The following is a 17051-nucleotide window of genomic DNA, read 5'->3' on the forward strand; positions in this document are numbered from 1 at the left end:
TTCCCTTATAGGTTATTACACAATATTGAGTATAGTTCCCTGTGCTATAAGTAGGTCTTTGTTGGTTATATGTTTTATATATGGTAGTGTGTATAAATTAATAGCAATCTCCTAATTTATCCCTCTCCCACCCCCTTTCCCCTTAGATTTTTTTTATTGTGATTATAGAGATCCAATGGGAAAAGGAGTCACTTATTTTTATATGACCAAATTAAGAAATACTGGTCACATCAGTGGATAGAAACGTATTTGTATTAGAGTGCTATCTCAGCTATTCAGACTCCTCAGTAGAAGGAGTAGAAGAGAGACCAAGAAAAGTGATTATTTTTCCAAATAACTCAAGCTTGATAATTTAGGTAATTTTTCTAAATTGTATTGTGCACATTCTAGCTCACATACGTAATTTAACCCACCCAGCATTTTCCCACCCAGGCTTTTGAACATGAATCATTTTTGTTGCTCTAATAAAGTAAAGCTCTTGGGAGTTATAAAGAGCTATATAGAGGACTTTGTTCCCTTGAGCTAAAGAAGTTCAGAAGCTATGATTGTTGATATTTTTTCCCTATTCACCTTCTTATGGCTTTCTCTGCATTCTGCTGTTAATTCTCATTATTTCTTGAATTTATCTCTCTTAGCAAACTTCTCGCCCATTTTCATTCTGCTATTGTATTGTCAGCTCAGGCTGCCATAACAGAATACCACAGGCTGGGTGGCTTAAACCACAGAAATGTATATTCTCACAGTTCTGGAGCCTGGAAGTTCAAGATCAAGATGCCAGCAAGACTGGTGTCTGGTGAGGCCTCTCTTCCTGGGTTGTAGACAGCTGCCTTCTCACTGTGTCTTCATATGGCTTTCCCTTTGTGCACACATAGGGAAAGAGGGAGATCTGATATCTCTTCCTCTTCTCACAAAGACATCAGTTCTATCAGGTTAGGCCCCATTCTTATGACCTCATTTAACCTTAATTATCTCCCCAAAGATCCTATCTCCAAATACAGTCACATTGGAGATTAGGGCTTCAACATATGAATTTTGGGCAGAACACAATTTAGGTCCTAACAGCTATCCACTGTCTTAAAATTTCATCCCCTGCAGCTGTGTCCTACAGAAGAACTGAAGAATGCCAACAGAACGTAGATAATCATAGTGCTATTATATGTAAAATTAAGTCCATTAGGCTAAAGTGGACTCAACTCTCTTATGAAATAAAATGTGAGGGCTTTTTTCACTATTGTTACTCTGACTTATTTGCTGTGCCACCAATCATCAAAAGTGGGGCCATGATTATATATGTGATGTAGATAAGTACATCTTAAATTAGGGTATTTTTTTTCTCACTGCTAAAAGTGAAGAAGTATAATATGAGATTTCTGGATGTTATCCTAAGTCATAATCTGTAAGAACTCAGATGTCAGATCATTATGTTTGCTCTCTTAGAAAATTCTTTTAGCATATGGTTCAATATTAATACATTTTTATTATAAATGAAATTTCAACTTTTGAGAACATAAATTGCAATGACTGAAAGTAAAACTTCAATGCTACGAAAATTTCAAGCTCTCTTGGTTAGCTTGCTTTATCTGTGATACAGTGCTTTGTGCTAGGAAATCAACTTGTATGTTATACCAGATAAGCCAAATGATATAGACTTGGTATTTTGTAAATGGGAAATTCATTATACATATGGTCACAATATCTGGGATCACGTCCCTACAATTTTAGATGCCTTTATATTTATTCTGAATACTTGGTCCTAATTTTGAAATGCTAAAGACATATGGACGTAACAGCTGGACCACCATCAATTGAGACTAACACTCTTCACTTTGACAATATATATTTTACAAAGATAATATTGCAATTTCTCATCTCCCATTTTTTTTCATTATTGCTGGCTCTTTCTAATTCAACAAATTTCCAGGAACATTGTAAGGATAACAGAAGCAATAGTAAGGAAAATTATCTTCAATCCAGGTTAATCTAGATGTAGTCATAGAATTGTTATACACTATTTATACCCTTACATAAGCTCACGGCATTTATTTTTGAATTGTGTCTCCCTAAAATTAATATGTTGAAGTCCTAGCCCCAAGCATATCAGAATGTGACTTTATTTGGAAATAGAATAGTTGTAGATATCATTAGTTAAGATGAGGTCAAACTGGAGTAGAATGGGCCCCCAATCCAATAAGACTGGTGTCCTTATAGGACGGGGAAATTTGGACACGGCCAAACACACATAGGGAGAATGCTATGTTAAGATGAAAGCAGAGAGCTAAACCAACTATACTTCAATAAAAAGAAAAACAAGATGAAAGCAGAGACTGAGGTGATGCTTCTACTTGCCAGGGAACTCCAAAAACTGCCAGCAAACAGACAGAAGCTGGCGAGAGGCATGGAACAAATTCTTCCTCACAGCCTTCAGAAGGAACCAACTTTGCAGACATCTTGATTTCAGATTTCTAGCCCCCAGAACTGTAAAACAATAAATTGTTCTTGTTTATGCCACCCAGTTTGTAGTACACAGCTGTAACAAAATAATACACCTATTTACTATCTATAGTACTCTGGGCTAGTGGAAAAGACACAGGCAGAACCAGGTTTGAATCTTGGCCTCTCCACTGCCAGCCCTGTGATTCAGACCACACTATGTATACATACTAAACTCTGCATTAGTTAGGTTATACTAGATTTTACTACAGTAACAGTCAGCCCTCAAATATCAGCCCAAAGTAATTATTGTTTATTTCCTGTTTACACAGTATATCTACCAAGGATTACTTGGAGGCTCTAATCTATTTCATAGCCCTCCTAACTTTGAGACCTAGGCTGGCAGAGAAGACACTATTTGGAACTTAGGCATTAACTCTGGCAGAGGGGAAGAAAAAACAGTGAGGAGTGTGCCTGGCTCTTAAACAGTCTACCCCACTAAGACATACATCACTTCTGCTCACCTTTCATTGACCGAAGCAGATAGACCATGCTTGACCATATTTTAATGCAACAGAGTGTATCCAGAAAGGACAAGACAGCACCATATATCTCTAAACAGTCTTAATGGCAAGCCAATAGAAGTGACATAATTATGAACTGAGACTAATTAATTAAACCTTTCATATTTTCATTCAACAATGTTTATACAGACTCTACTGTGTGTCAAGTACTATCCCAGATAATAACACACAAGACAAAACCCCTCTGTCCAGCGAGTTTTCATTTTATTGGAGGAATTGGTAAAATAAAGAAGAATGTAAATGTATAATATAATTTCAGATATTTATAAGTGTTACAAAGGAAAGTGAAGCAGATGAGGGCTATTGAGAAACACTGGAGTGGGGAGACAGTGCTAGGGTCAATATTTCAGGCAATGAGTATAAATTTCCTAGCATGGTGCATAGCAAGTGTAGGCACCCAGAAAATATTTCTTTCCTTTCCCCAACACCCTAGATCATTAGCATCAACAACAGAGGACAAAGTGAATTTTGTGCCTATTAAATTATACAACATAGAAAAAAGGATTAAAATGCCTAATTCTGGCAAGGATGTAATATAACTGATACAAGCATATATTTCTCCTGGCAGTGTAAATCTCTTTGGAGAGCAATTTGGCAATATGTTTCATGATCCACTAAAATGCTCATAACCCTGACTCAATAATTTCATTCCTGTGAATCTGTCTCCAAAAGTAATATAATTTAATAATCACAAAGATGATTGTTGCAGTATTATTTGTGATATCAAAAACAACCTGAATATATAGCAATAGGGGAATGCTTAGATGGATTATGGCTTAGCAACTATATAGAATATTATGTAGTCATTAAAATGATAATTATGCACATTATGTAAGCAACAGGAAAAATGTTTATGATATAATTTTAAGTTAAAAAGGATGCAAATTATACCCTGTAATTACTGTGATGTAAAAATCATATATGTAAATGCATAAGATTAAAGAGAACAGAGAAAAGTGAAGTCTAGAATGAGCAAATTCTTAGCAGTTAAAAAATATATTTCAGTCACTTTGTTACCTTTATCAAATGTTTAACAAGCACTTTCACAGTAGTATTGTTTATGTAATTGTTACTGAGTCCAGGCTTGTACTGCTTGCTGCGCGACAGGCCAATAAATCGAGAGAGGAGTTGCTGGGACAAGGAATAGAGATTTCGTTTGGAAAGCCAGCAGGCCAAGAAGATGGTGGACTAGTGTCCCAAAGAATCATCTTCCCTGAGTTAGAATTCAGGCTTCTATTATACTAAAAAGGGAGGGGGTAAAGTCCTGCTTCCAGTCAGACTCTGGAAGGGATGTGTTAATTTCTTCCTTACTGCTGTCATTCACAGGTGAGCCTGGTCAGGAGGCTTCCTGTGAGCTAAACAAAGGTATTTTAGCTTAATGTTCATTGCATTGGAGACAGTGTTCCCAGAGATGGGCCATTATGTATAATTTAAGCTTATAGGCCACATCCCTTTAGCAATTAACTTGTAGCAAAAGCAATAGAATACAAAGGGTAAAGTAATTTGTTCTTCCCTCTTATATAATGAATTCAAAATTATAATTAAAAGGGCCATGGAGAACAAGGCCTCCGCACTCCATGGATCTAAGCTTGAATGAAATCCTAACACGTATGTGCTCTAATCTGACCAAATGTTACCCTTTCCTAATTTATAATCCTCAAATTAGCATTTTTATTATTTCTATATTAAATTACTATTGTAAATGATGTCCTATATATTAAACAAATATAATTCTTAAATTTGGTGAATGATGCAATCACCCAGAGCTTATTTCTAATACATTACAATAAAATGTGGATTTTAAATTTTAAGATATTTGAGATCTTAATTGTTGAAGTTTGGGGGGGAAAGAAATGTCTATTGCTTAAAAGCAGATTATTAACTAAGGCCAGTAGTTCTCTAACAGGAGGTCAATTTTGTCCCCAGAGAATGTTTGACAATGTCTAGAGAAATGGTCACAACTTGGGGGAGGGGAGTGTGCTACTGGCATCCAGGGACTAGAGACCAGGGATGTGGATAAACATTCTACTATGTACAGGACAGCTCCCACAACAAAGAATTATCTGGCCCAAAATGTCATTAGTGCCCAGGTTGAGAAACCCTGGGGTAAGCAGTGGGAAGAATACAAGCTGAACAGTACAGAAACCCAACTTTTAGTTTTATTTCCACTGCTAAAAGAATGACATTGAGCTAGCTACTTAAACTCAATCCCTCAATTTACTTATTTGTAAAAAGGAGATGAATAATTTTTTTAACATCTTTATTGGGGTATAATTGCTTTACAATGGGGTGTTAGTTTCTGCTTTATAACAAAGTGAATCAGTTATACATATACATATGTTCCCATACCTTTCCCCTCTTGCATCTCCCTCCCTCCCACCCTCCCTATCCCACCCCTCCAGGCGGTCACAAAGCACCAGAGCTGATACCCCTGTGCTATGTGGCTGCTTCCCACTAGCTATCTACCTTACATTTGGTAGTGTATATATGTCCATGCCTCTCAAAAGGAGATGAATAATATTTATCCTATCTCATGGGATGGTTCTGAGAGTAAAATGGGAGACATAATGTGACTGTGCTCTGAGGAGCTAAAATGTACCATATAAATGTTACCATCTCATGTATTTGAAATATCTCTTAAAGTTGATTACCAAAAAGAAGAAGAAAAAAGGAAGGTAGAAACAATTATTCAATAGTTTATGAGTAATTGCTTCTGACATTTTTTATATAAATTTATTTATTTATTTACTTTTGGCTGTGTTGGGTCTTCATTGTTGCACGTGGGCTTTCTGTAGCTGTGGTGAGCAGGGGCTACTCTTTGTTGTGGTGCGCGGGCTTCTCACTGTGGTGGCTTCTCTTGTTGCAGGGCACAAGCTTTAGGTGCGTGGGCTTCGGTAGTTGTGGCGCATGGGCTCAGTTGCTCTGTGGCATGTGGGATCTTGCTGGACCAGGGCTCGAACCCGTGCTCCCTGCATTGGCAGGCGAATTCTTAACAACTGTGCCACCAGGGAAGTCCCACTTTTGACATTTTTAATCTGTTGTGTTTCCCTGGAAAATATTGATGAAAACCATGACAAAATATTGCTACCTTACTGATATTTTCCAGATAGAATAATCTAGCTTCCTTAATCAATTGTCTGCCCTGTCCTGTGTCTTGAATTTCTTCATTCATTGTCATTGGATCCTTGCCTTTAGATACAAACATTCCCAGGATCCTTTGGATGGTCACCATCCAGGCTCCACCTCAAGCTACCACTTCCCCTCTACCATTTTTTTACTTGTTACCGAAAATTTCTTATCTCCCATTCACTCCACTGCCAACTGGCATATAACCCATGCATGTCTTCATTGCAACTGCTCAAATTAATCTAAACCTCCCTCTGACTTCACAGCAGCTAAAGAGACTGGCCTAGAAGCAATGACACCCCAATAGCAACAAGCACACTCAGTGCCTACATCTTGGTTTTAATATCATTCTTCAGTGAGAGGAAGCAGGGCATCTCAGGAAAATGGCTGATTCTAGGACTGGGGCAGGAAAGATGAGCCTGGGACATCATCTTGTAGTGCCGGAAAGAAAGGAAATGATCACACACACACAGAGTGATGGAGGTGTGCTGAAGAAAAACAGGGGTCTACTAAAAGAGCTCCCAGTGACAAAAGCTGGAACAATTTGTGCAATCAAATAAATAAAGGAGCATTGGATTATAACCCAAAGTACAAAATAAATACCAATGATCCCATGTTTATATAAATAAATGATTGAATAAGTACATGGGAGAGAATAGACAAATCTGTGCAGCATAAGTGTTAATAATTTAGGTAGATACTTAGCCCTCAGGGAGATGGAACATACCTCTCTACTCTTTAAGTGGGGACTGAGCTTGCTGACTTCCATCCAAAGAGTCAGTATGGAAAGAGAGGAAAAGGAATGATTTCACAGTGAAGAAACCTGTCAATTACTACCTCAGCCAGGTGATCACAATTAATATCAATAGTCATAAATCATGTTTATAGTATGTATCCTTGATACAATGTGATGAGAATGGCACTTTACCTCTGTGACCTTCCCAAAACCCATAAACCCAGTCTAACTAGGAGAAAAATATCAAACAAATCTCCACTGAGAGACATTCTACAAAATACCTGATCAGTACTCTCAAAGCTATCAAGATCATCCAGAACGAGGCAAGTCTGAAAAATTATCACAGACAAGTGGAGTCTAAGGAGATACGACAAGTAAATGCTATATGATATCCTGGATGGGATCCAGAACAGAACAAGGACATTAGGTAAAAACGAAGAAAATTAGAATAAAGTATGGACTTTAGTTAATAATGAAAGACTGTTGGTTCATTAACTGTGAAAATTGTGCCATAGAAACGTAAGATGCTAATAATAGGGGAAACTGGCCGTGGGTATATAGGAATTCTCTTGTACCATCTTCACAAAGTTTCTGTAAACCTAAATATTTTGAAATAAAGTTTACTTTAAAATAATGCTTATTGAAAAAAAAACAACTGTTGTCAAGATTAGTCAGTGCATCTTCTTTTTGCCGAACTACCTGAAAGTCACAGTCAGAGACAGACACAGAGAAAGTCCACATTCTTTACTATCAAGACTTCAACTTCATCTATTGGCTGTTACTAGTTATTCATAAATATGCCTAACATCTACTTGGCAGCCTCTTTATAAATATTGTTTATATATTAATTAAGAGCTAGAGATATTTGATGACAAAGAGGAATACAGAAGAGAAATAAGCCTCATGCTTCTTTAAAAGATCAGAACTAATGGGTGGGCTGTAATGGGATAGATCTGACTGAAGGATGGGGCTGGGAGGTAGCAGGCATGGTGGCCACTGCCGGTCCTAAATGGAAGGCCAATCTGGTAGGTAATAATACAATACCTGAAAATAGCAGGGGAATAGAAAACAAGAGGTAATGCAGTATGTTAGTCTGTCTCAGAAGAGCCCAGAGTGGAGCAACACATATTAAAGAGCACAGAACAGCGTCCAAGTTGCTAGTGCAGATCCAACAGGCAGTTGCCATTGAATATATCTACCAGCAGGGCATTGGTTCAGAAACCACTGAGCTGGGTGCAGTAGTGGGGCTGAGCCTCTGACGTTCTTCTCCTCCCCACTACCCTGCCTCCAAAGAAAAATATAAAGGCAAACCTCAGTCCTGATGTGATCAGAGTATAAAATAGACTTGTCATCACAACAGGCATGAAAACATGAGGATCAAATAAGGATCTGATTACTAGTGGAAACAGAAGATTAAGATCAGACATTGGGATGAAGCAGAAACCTAGGTTTATTTAACAAACGCTTAGAGAGCATCTATATGTCAGGCTATCCTAAAGCGCTTCAGAAGTGTTAATTCATTGGTTCCTCATAAGAGAAGACAACTTTTTATTGTCATTTATCCTCTATACCTATGACAGTACATAGTTCCTAAAAGACCCTTACGAAATATTTTTTGAAAGGAAGAAAAGAAAGAAGCAAGGGAGAGGAAGGGAGAAAAGGGGGGAAAGAGGGGAAGGAAGGAGGAGTGGATCGCTATTCCTAAAAGTCTATGTTGAATCCACTTAAATATCTCTTGTCTAGATCTAGATTGGTTTTAGGGAATGGAAAGGAGCAGAGAATATAGGTGGTGGGGTTGGGGGAAGAATAAGAAGGTTAAACTATCTTTGAGGAGGGGATGGAGAAGATAATAACCATAAAATGGCTAACATTTATCGATCTCTCACTATGTGCCAGGACTGTGCATGTACAAGCCCATGTGATCCCTACAAATCACCTTTATCATTAATATTATTATCCCTCATTTTACATATAAGGAAAGTATAACACTTATAGTTAATAACTTACTCGAGGTGACACAGATAACAAGGTATAAAGCTGAAACTCAAACCCAAGTTAGATTCTCTGCTCTTAGCCACTAGGCTACAAGCAGACAGAGCCTGACAAAAGTAGATCAAAAAGTGGGCCTTTTTTTTTTTTGGTTCGCGGGCCTCTCACTGTTGTGGCCTCTCCCGTTGCGGAGCACAGGCTCCGGATGCGCAGGCTCAGTGGCCATGGCTCACGGGCCCAGCCGCTCCGCGGCATGTGGGATCCTCCCGGACCGGGGCACAAACCCGTGTCCCCTGCATCGGCAGGCGGTCTCTCAACCACTGCGCCACCAGGGAAGCCCGTGTGCCCCTTTTTTAAGAGATCAATGCGGTGCTCATTTTAAGCAATCAGGTCTGCCTATCAGTGTAAGAAGCACATTCTACAGAGTCAATATAGTCAGCATTTGTGAAAACAAGTCGGAAACTGGTGTACAGGGACAAGGGGAGGGAAGTTTTGGAGGGTGGAGAGGATAATATAAAAAGCCTTGGCATTTACATAGTATAAATCAATATCTGCTTTAAAATCTTGCTGATGACTGTGAAAGGCAGAGGATATTAAATAAACTGTGATGTAAGTCAGATATATGCCACAGCCTGGAAGTAAAATAGTCTAAACAAAAAGTCAATTTATATGGCAGAAATTTTGAAAACCATTCAAACACAATGCATAGTTGTACAGAAATTATTCAAATTTTCTCTTTTTTTTTTTTGGTTTTCAACTAATGCCATCACCTGGAAGGGGGAAGACCTTTTTAATAGTTAAATATTAACTAATCCCAAACTGACAAAATCAAAATACCACATAATATAACAAGAACCAAAACCAAAAACCAAGAACCAGAAGTGTCTTCACTTTTAGGCACTTTGTTCAAAGTGCTCCATTTTCAAGGGTCTCAGAGACACACTGAGAGCAGAGTCATGAAACTCAGGAGATGACCTGTGTCCTGACTTCTTGTATCCTTATCTTTGACCGTCACCCTTTCCCAATCTTTGTTTTAGTCCCATAGCAGAGTGGAATTGTGCTGTCTCAGAATCTGGTCTCTGACCGGAAATGTCAAATTAGTTTCCAATCAATATTAAAAATTGCTGCCTGGGTTGCTCAGTTAAGACTGACAGTGAAGCTGCTTCTGGGCTTCCAGTGGGAAAGAGTCCAGTGATCGATTAGCAATGTCTGGCACGATTGCTGAGGGGCGAATTGCAGGGAAATGTGCCTTATTTGGCACCTGTGGCCCCTTGCGGCTTCTATTTCTAGCATGCCTTAATAGGACTCTATTCGTGTGATTTCCATCCACCTACACGGAAAACAGTGGATGGGTTAACCAACCCTCTGCAAGCCTAGAGACTTAGGCATGGAATGGGGGATCTTCTCAAGGCTATAGAAGGAGCCAAATTTCAACACAGCTCCTCGCAGCCCTGGGCTGCCAGCTCTCACTCCCATTTGCTTCTCTCCATGTGATAAGCCCACTCCAAGATCTAGCAAGAGTGTCCCGGACATTGGCCTGGGAACTTGCCTGGCTCTTGCTATTCTTGCCCTAAACATACAAACCAAAACATTCCTAAAGGTAGCATTACGCTAAATCACTCCTGGTCCATTTTGCCATTCCGTATCTCCCAAACTCCCATTTTTCACGGCAGGTATTGCTAATCCGTCGCTGAATTTGCTCTCCCTGAGACTGTATGCAGCTTCAGAAGCAGCTTAACTCTGCAACCTAGAGTGAACATGGAAGGAGCAATCCACTCAGGGCTAGGAATCAGGGGGATCTGTCCTCCCCCACCAAAGAAACAAGAATCTGTGAGAGGGCTTCCCTGGTGGCGCAGTGGTTGAGAGTCCGCCTGCCGATGCAGGGGACACAGGTTCGTGCCCCGGTCTGGGAAGATCCCACATGCCGCGGAGCGGCTGGGCCCGTGAGCCATGGCTGCTGAGCCTGCGCGTCCGGAGCCTGTGCTCCGCAACAGGAGAGGCCACAACAGTGAGAGGCCCGCGTACCGCAAAAAAAAAAAAAAAAAGAATCTGTGAGAACTGTGATTTACTCTAATGATGTTGTGTCTGCTCTGGAAGGGGAAAATTTGTTTCTAGAGCCAGAGTATCAAAGCCAGTATATCCTGAATATAGACAAATATATATATATATCCTGAATATAGACATATATATATATTTATTTATATATACTTATATATATATATGTATATATATTCAGTATATCCTGAATATAGCCAGGGCTGAATATAGACAAAATCCTGAAGGAGACTAAATTAAGGGTTTTTTTAGTGAAGTATAGTTGATTTACAGTGTTTCAGGTGTACAACAAAGTGATGCATATATATATATATATATACATATATATATACACATATATTTTTTCAGATTCTTTTCCATTATACATTACTACAAAATATTGAATATAGTTCCATGTGCTATACAGTAGGTCCTTGTTCTTTATATATTTTATATATAGTAGTGTGTATCTGTTAATCCCAAACTCCTAATTTACCCCTTCTGACTCTTTTCCCTTTGGTAACCATAAGTTTCTTTTCTACATCTGTGAGTCTATTTCTGTTTTGTAAACAAATTATTTGTATCATTTTTTTTAGATTCCGTATATAAGTGATAGACTAAATTGAGTTTTAAGCTTCCTTCCACATGTCCCTCTTTTAATTTCTTCACAATCCAGCCTGCCTGGAGTCCTTTACCATGGTTCCCCCTCCCTGCCAAAATTCTTTTTCCCTCTAATGACTTCTTCCACCTCAAACAGTAATTCACTGCCTCGTTCCTTCAAAACTAAGCTCTCAGCTTGAGTACATCTTAAGTATTTAAGAGATGCTGGCAGCCTGATTAGAGGGGGGAAAATGTCAAGAAAAAATGCCCATTAGATAAAAGGAGTTCTTCCCAATAGGTAATAAAATATACTGAATCTTGCGACATAGCGCATACTGTGGCTGCTTGGATGAAACTTACATGTAATGGGTATGAAATAGTTAAATAGCAAGTCCCAGCTAGGTGGCACTGTGTTTTAAGTAAATAATTTAAAGCCCAACTACAATAAACCTGCTGGGAAGTTTGCAGAAAATGGCTTCCAAATAGTAAGGGGCAATTAATTAAGCTATAGGGCACCATAAAAACAAATGAAGTTTTATGGGCATAAGGTTGCCAGATTTGGCAAACTAAAATGCAGATGCCCAGCTACCTTTGAGTCTGAGACAAACAATGGATAATTTTTAGTATAAGTATCCCCAATGCAATATTTGGGACACACTTATACTAAAAAATTATTCACTGTTCATCTGAGATTCTAAGTTAACTGGGCATCCTGTATTTCATCTGGCAACTCTATATGGATATTTACTATATGTCTGGCACAGTATTAAGTGTTACACACACATTTTCCTGTCTCTTGTTCTTACATTCAGATCCCCAGTCCCTGGCTATCCAACTCCCAAGTTTCTCGGTAAATCTTCAGATTGTATTTCACACATGCTACCAGTCAGTTACTCTATTACACAATATCACTTCTGTCTTTTTTTTCTCTGTCTCTCTGCTTTCCTCTTTTGCCAGGATAGTCTGGCTACAACATCATGCTGTAATGCTGGATATTGCCACCACAGCATCTTCTGGGTACCATACTGCTCTTTAGGTGGCTCTGGCATCACCAGACATCTCTATGTCCCTATGGACACCTGTGCTTCTTCAGCCTATTACCACCATTCCTTCTGGGCACCACTTATTTTCCAGGCACTACAGCAGCCTCTGCTAAGGAGTGCCACATCTTCCAGGAACTATCTCATCCACTCGACTTCTCAACTCTTTCCATGGGGATTGCCATCTCATGAGAGGTGTGTTGCCACTGAAGCTAAAGCACTAAAGCCAGCTGTGTTCTCTGTAGAAATAGACAGAACTCTCAAGATGTGTTAGATTTTTACTTTCTCATGTGGACCCCCAAAAACTTTTGCTTGTGTTCCAATATCTTAAAGGGTTTTAAATGAAAGTAAATAGCACTTATAACTTTTTACTTCCAGCTCACCCTGTCCTGTCACCAAAGAGCACCTTAATTCCACATAGTCCACAGTAGTCAGACATGAATTGGTTAGGGGACTGAATTTGACGTGCACCTGCTCTGTGCTCAGAAACCTGTCTCTTCTATGAAGGAGGTGTTTGTTGCTGGATGAAGCTTGTTTACTTATTCCTCTCTCCTAGGAAGTTCCACAATCCTTCAGAAATGACCCCAACAGATTAATATTTTATCCATGATTATATTTAATCCTTATACAACCCAGTGAAAGAGATGTTATTTTCCCTATTTTACAGTAAGTGATTTAGAACCACAAGGAACTTACAGACATGAGAAATGCACCTCAGTCATAATCATCTGCCACTCTCTTCCTTGTTGGCCTTGTCTCTGCCTCGAGAACATGTCAAGAGCCTTCTTGCCTTTACATTTTCTGTGTCTACTGTCCAGAAAATGACAACCCCAGGCTGACTCCTCATAATTCAGTTTTAATTCAAATGTCACTCTTCAGAGAGTCCTTCCCTGACCTGCCTTTCTATAGCGACTTTCACAGCCATGACACTTTCCATTCCAATAATGCTTTTATTCATCATAGCTCTTATCAAAATGCAAAATTATGTATTTGTTTACTATTATTATTTATCTATTATCTGTCTTCCCACTGGAATTTAAGCTCTAAGAAAGAAGGAACCTTGAATCTGCTTTATCCCCAGGAGCTAAATAAATATTTGCTGAAAGAATAAATGAATCTAAAACCCAAACCTTTGATAGTACCCTAGTAGTTAAAGCCAGAGATAGTTGTAAAATCCTATTCTCTTTAGCTACTGAGAATATTTTAGAAGATGTTTCATAAATATAAATACATAAACATGCACACATATTTTACAGAAGATGTTAATGAAGACCAAAGAATCTGGTGATATACTCCAATGCTGAAGAGAAAGAAAAGGACAATGGGAAAGGTGGTTTTTTTGACTCAAAATAAAATTTGGCCACTTGATAATTTTTCTTTAGATAGGTCTTCATTAGAAAATCTATTTAATCTAATACAATTGAGAGCCTCCTTCTAGGTGTCAGCCTTCATGCTGAAGATATTTCTGGAAACATTTTATTATATTTTTTCAAAATGAACAATCCCAACTCCTTTAGCCTTCCTTAGGGGTCTTATTGGATCCAGTTATGAAATACTCTAGCCCTTGAGTCTTCACTTGCAACTTAAATCAGGGACTGCACACTCAAATGCCCACAAGGCCAGAGAGATAATAAAAATGAATGATCGCTGGTCTTTCTGTGAATATGTTTACATTGTATAAATGCGGGTGCATGCCCAGATACAGGGTTGGTGGCTGCAACATGCAGCTCCTGACAAATGTTGCTGTTGACTCTGAGCCTCTGGATCTTCTAATATTTCAAGAGAAGCCAGAAATCTGGATTTTTATGAGAAAATTACTCATTTTAGTTTATAAACCACTTTAGGCTACATAAGTATGTCTGTGCACCCAATGAAACATGCTGGCAGTTGGTTCAAAACTCTAAGCTATTGATTCTCTCTGGGTACTCCACTTAGACACAGGCAGCCTTTGGCTCTCCAAGACTTTGACCATCTGTGTTCGGATACGTTATTCTACCAGACTGTGTGGAGCAAGCAACGTGTCAACGGGCACCCTTGATTAATAGAGATTACAGTCTTTTCTTCTAGCTCATGTAAACACCTTAGGCAGTATTGACAGCACTGAATATTAAAATAACCTTGTCTTTCTTCTGGGTCATATATTAATTTTTTAAATTGGGGTTTTCTATGTTTATTCTTTATTACAGATCTCCTTGCTTTCTTTCTAGGTTGCTGGCATTTGATATAGCTCAGTCATACCATCAAATAATAATGATTCTCAATTGCCTAATGTGTGGAGTGCTTTTTTTTTTTCCCTTCAGGGCTTTTCCTTAGCTAGTAATCTAATGTATTGTGTTTAATTTGGTCCATTCTCTGTACTCAAACAGCATGCTATATATTCCATACCTGAACTGTTGATTAGATATTAAAATTAACTCATAAATCCAGCCCTTCCTCTTCACCAAATCAATTCCTATCAGTTTAGTTTCGCTTTTTCCATTACAATGGTTTTCCAACTGTTTCCTGAACTCAAGTCTCATCCCCATGTTTCCAATCATGCACACTGCTACCTGAATAAATATTCTAAGACCATGGTTTTACCATAATCAGATAAATATTCATAGCTAATTATCTGTAAGTCTATGCATCAGAGCATTCAATATTATCAGATCCTAATATATATTTAAAATGGCATCTTTTGGTTTTCTCACAAACAATCTAACATTTAGTCCCAATTCTGCAGTGACCACTTGCTTTCAACCCTCTCTGACTTTGCCATGTTCACACTGTGCACATGGTATGGAAATGGCACATCCTTGATCATCCTATTCTGCTCTCCAGACCCATTGTACCTTTCAGACTCTGATCAAACTCAGCTCTATTTGATAATTTTCTCTACAACCCCAGGTAGTAAATCCCTGCCTTGTCTGTGCTATATACCTTTAATACAGCATACAACATACATTTCTAAATTTGAGGGTTTTTTCTCACATTTTTCTGGGATCATAAGGTGGACAGGAACCATGTGTTGTTCACTTACATAGGTCCACTACTCAAGAACTGACACTACAAAATTGTGGCCATTCATTAAAATATTTCAATCTAAATAAATGAATTATTGCAATACTCTTTAGCAACATAGCACAATGGCTAAGAGCTAGGATTGGGGAAATGAAAAGACTTGAGTTCAAATTCCAGATGTAACATTTATAAGCCAGGTAATTTTAAGTAAGTCAAATCAACTGTTTTGCCCTGCTTGAAAGATGCCATTAAGAAAATGAAGGGACAATCCAGGAACTGAGAAAAAATACTTGAAACATACATTTGAGACAAAGGACTTACATGCAAAATACAAAAGGACCCCTTAGAGCTCAATATAATACAAAGACAAACAAACCAATTAAATATGGGCAAAAGATTTGAACAGGCAGTTCACACAAGAATATATATGAATTGCAAATAAGTATGGGTAGAAAGGTCTAACATCTTTAGGTGTTATTAAAATGCAAATTAAAACCACAATGAGATACCACTACACACTCATTAAAATGGCTAAAATGATAAAATAATTAAAAGTCTGACCATATCATATGCTGCTGGGTATGTAGAGTAAGTAAAACTCTCATTCATCAGTGCTGAGAATATAAAATGTCACCACGACTTCAGTACAGGTCTTGGCAGTTTTGTAAAAAAGTTAAAATGCATTTATTATACACCCAGCAATTCCATTCCTAGCTATTTACCCAAGAAAAATAAAAATGTATGTCCATTCCAGTATTTGTACATGAATATTCATAGAAGTTTTGTTTGTAATAGCCAAAAATTGGATACAGTCTAAAGGTTTATCAGCAATTAAATAATTAAACAAATTGTGGTAGAGCCATATAATGGAAAATAACTCAGGAATTAAAAAAAGGAAAGAATTATTGACAGATGCAGCAACATAAATAAATCAGAAAATCATTATGCTCAGTGAAAGAAGCCAAGTAGAAATAGTACACTTTATTATTTCATTTATATAAACTTCTAGAAAATACAAACTAATCTATAGTGACAGAAAGTAAATCAGTGGTTTCTTGGGGATAGGAGATGATGAGGGATGGATTTCAAAGGGACACGAGGAAACTTTGGGGTATGATGGATACATTCACTTTATTGTGATGGTGGTTTCACAAGGGTATGCATATGTTAAAACATATCAAGTTGTACACATTCTACCTGTGTACTTGTTTTATACTTCAATTTTATGTTAATAAAGTTGTAAAAGAAAAGAATATCCATCATTAGCTACTAAATTTAAAAAAATTAATGCTGATAAACTTAAAAGAATTAACAGAAGAAATTATTCTCAAATTACTTCTTATTTTTTTAGTTATTTTCCTCTCCAATTACTTAAGGCAAATTGAGACAGAGATGGCTAGCTGTGCCAACCAGAAAGAATTAATGACATAATATGCAAAATAGCTAATAGACTGGCACAACATCTTCCACAAGTGAAGACCTTTAATATAATACATGCATTGGATTATTCTT

Source organism: Leucopleurus acutus (assembly GCF_964270905.1).
Source record: "Leucopleurus acutus genome assembly, chromosome: 2".
Lineage (NCBI taxonomy): Eukaryota > Metazoa > Chordata > Mammalia > Artiodactyla > Delphinidae > Leucopleurus > Leucopleurus acutus.